At 44.6% G+C, this 3,387-nt stretch overlaps 1 long non-coding RNA gene across 1 annotated transcript; it reads left to right on the forward strand.

Moving 5' to 3' along the window:
• The first annotated feature begins 346 nt into the window (after nucleotides 1–346).
• LOC131382794 (uncharacterized) lies at nucleotides 347–3,200 on the forward strand. Its single transcript, XR_009212380.1, has 2 exons — nucleotides 347–2,676; nucleotides 3,092–3,200. It is a non-coding gene; the product is annotated as an uncharacterized LOC131382794 (long non-coding RNA).
• Nucleotides 3,201–3,387: the final 187 nt, after the last annotated feature.

Here is a 3,387-nt window from a genome sequence, read left to right on the forward strand (position 1 = left end):
TTCATTACTACTTTCTCCATCCTGAATCCAGCAGGGAGGGTAATGGACACAAGGTAAACAATTCCTGGAAAAACTGCGGCATCCCACCCGACCCCGCCCAGCCTCCCGTCAACCAGTGGGCAAGTGCGAGTAGGCGGTGCCCAGGGCTCCGCCGCCCCGCCCTCTGCGGAGGTGATGACGACCCTGAGCAGCGACGCGCACTTTTAGGACGTGCTTGTGACCCGCCTTCCGGAAGGAAGCGGCTAACTATGGCGACCGCCACGGAGCAGTGGGTGCTGGTGGAGATGGTACAGGCGCTCTACGAGGTGGGCTCCGCGCCATGAGCGGTCCGCGACCACACCCGGGCCTGGGGAGGGTGGGAGGGCGCGTGTGGATTTGTGGCCTGAGACCTCGGCGGGACTGGCTCGGTCACGCCCAGACTCGGCGTCTCTTGCCGGAAGGCCTGCCGGGAGCTTCTAGTCCCAGCGGTCGAGTGTAGGGAGGAACGGGCGGGGGCTGGGACCGAGGGTCTCGGTTTGAGTTCTTATGCTCCGGGTCCCCTGGAGGCTCCGGAAAGGAACACGTGTAAGGGGCCGCAGGAGACAGATCTACAAAAACCAGAGTTTAGACGGACGATAAAACGGAGTGGTGAAAATGAGTGGAAAACCTTCGTCTGGGAAGGTCCTAAGGAAGTCAGTTCTTTGGAACTACGGTACAGTTCGTTGGTGAATAAAATTGTAATAAATTGGAGTTTGTCTGTTTTTGTCGAAAAGAAACCAAGTGATTTAGGATTTGTGAATAAGAAATAGTTTGTCATTCTTCTGCGTACATCAGTTTTCTATCTTATAAAGATACAAGTAGTTTAGTCGATATTGATTGATTGATTGATTGATTGATCTATCTTGAGACGGAGTTTCGCTGTTGTTGCTCAAGCTGGAATGCAAGGGCGTGATCTCGGCTCACCACAACCTCCGCCTCCCGGGTTTAAGCGATTCTCCCGCCTCAACTTCCCAAGTAGCTGACATTACAGGCATGTGCCACCATGCCCGGCTAATTTTGTATTTTTAGTAGAGACGGGGTTTCTGCGTGTTGGTCAGGCTGGTCTCAAACTCCCGACCTCAGGTGATCCGCCCGCCTCGGCCTCCCAAAGTGCTGGGATTACAGGCGTGAGCCACTGCACCTGGCCGTAGACTTTTAAAGGAAGAATAGTTAAGAGTTTTTTGAAGCCTAGTTATTTCAGATACGTAAGATAACAAGAAACCAGAATGTCAGTCTTAGTGTTCATTCGTTTAATAACTGAGATTCCCCGTGCTGTCTTGCAGAGCTATTCATTGGGCACTGAGTAACTTATTCTATTTTATTTTATTTTGTTTTTTAAAGACAGGATTTCACTCTGTCGCCCAGGCTAGAGTGCAGTAAGTAGTGCGATCAGCTCACTGCTGCTTTGACCTCCCAGACCCAAGCGATCCTCCCACCTCAGACTTCCGAGTAGCTGGGACCACATACCACCACGCCCAACTAAACTTTTTTTTTTTTTTTTTTTTAATAGAGGTGGGGGACTTGCTATGTTGCCCAGCCTGGCCTTGAACTCCTGGCCTCAAGCAGTCCTCCTGCTTTGGCCTCCCAAAGTGCTGGGATTACAGGCACGAGCTACCACACGCAGCTGCAACTGAATTTTTAATTTAACTTAAATAGCCCCATGTAACTTAGTGACTGTCCACATTGGACCACACAGATCTAGATGCTAGGGATAGTGCGGTGAACAAATAGGCAGAAGTCCCTGTGCTTATAGAGCTTACATTCATTTCAAGTGAATTTCACGTTACTTTTGATGATTTAATATCACCAAACTTAATATCACCATCTGCTGGTAGGGGTAATGACAGTGTCTTCTATTGCAGGACATACTGGGAATTTTATCTTGAAACATAGCAGAGACAGCAGATGTGGCTCTGTCTTATGCTCAGGTATTAAGTGATGCCCAGTATTAGGTTAATTATAGTGACCTAAAATGAGCCACTAAAATTGAATGATCTTTTTTTGTAAATGATTTTTTAAAGAAATGGATTATTTTCTGTTAAATGTTGAGTGCCCCCTTTTTGAAGACTGACAGTAGTGTAACTTCTCATTCCCCGAAACTGTCCAGCAGTGAGACTTGGGAGAACTCCTGTATGTAACATTTCCTGGGAAGGAAAAGAAGTGGTGTTTGTGATTTTTATGAATTCCCTAGACAAAGAGTTTCTCAACTTTTCTTAGAGCGATTTCTTTTTGCAGTGGGCTCTTAACTGGTGGCTCGGGCAGATGTTTGCTTGCTAGAATCCAACTATTGAGAAAACTAGAAGGGTATTTAGACTTATTCATAAATGAATTGTATTTAGGGGGATGAGCAAATTTTAAAATTCATCATAAAGGTAAACTTCTTACTCCCAAATCCTATGCACGTTGAATGTAGAATCTGAGTAGTCTTGTATAGTGTACCCAAAAAAATACCCACTGAAATTAAACAATCCAATAGTTGATATTGTTTTAAATATTGGGATTCTGTGTTAGATTTTATTTATTTATTTATTTGAGACAGAGTTTTGCTCCTGTTGCCCAGGCTGGAGTGCAATGGTGTGATCTCAGCTCACCACAACCTCCACCTCCTGGGTTCAAGCGATTCTCCTGCCTCAGCCTCCCAAGTAGCTGGGATTACAGGTATGCGCCACCACACCCAGCTAATTTTGTATTTTTAGTAGAGACAGGGTTTCTCCATGTTGGTCAGGCTGGTCTCAAACTCCCGACCTTAGGTGATCTGTCCACCTCGGCCTCCCAAAGTGCTGGGATTACAACTGTGAGCCACCACGCCCGGCCTAGATTTTATTTTTTTAATTTTAGTTTTTATTCCCAAAGAAGTTTTAAAAGCTAAAAATATTAGGGGTTTTTCATGTAAGGAAGAAATTGCCTGCTATTAGAAATGGGGAAAGGAATGAATAGAAATTAAGGGAGCTTCGAAAGTCAATTGTTAAGAATAGGCTGAAAGTCATAGGAGGCAGTATATGCAGGTGTAGTAAATTTTATGTGCAGGTGTTAGAAGTGTATGTTTCATTTCTTGTTTTTGACTCACTCTTAGGCTCCTACTTACCATCTTATTTTGGAAGGGATTCTGATACTCTGGATAATCAGACTTCTTTTCTCTAAGACTTACAAATTACAAGAACGATCTGATCTTACAGTCAAGGTATGAAATTAAATCTCTGTTTTAATTATTGGGTATGTGATTATCGTTGCTATGTCTTTCCAGAAAGGATTTGTGGTGGCTCAACTACGTGTGTTAAAGCATTTTCTGTAATGTAAGGAAATCAAGGGGAATGAAATATTAGGGTAGGCAAAATATGGGGAAATCTAGAAATAAAGTCAGTACCCAAA

Source organism: Hylobates moloch, unplaced genomic scaffold, assembly GCF_009828535.3.
Source record: "Hylobates moloch isolate HMO894 unplaced genomic scaffold, HMol_V3 SCAFFOLD_6708, whole genome shotgun sequence".
Classification (NCBI taxonomy): Eukaryota; Metazoa; Chordata; class Mammalia; order Primates; family Hylobatidae; genus Hylobates; species Hylobates moloch.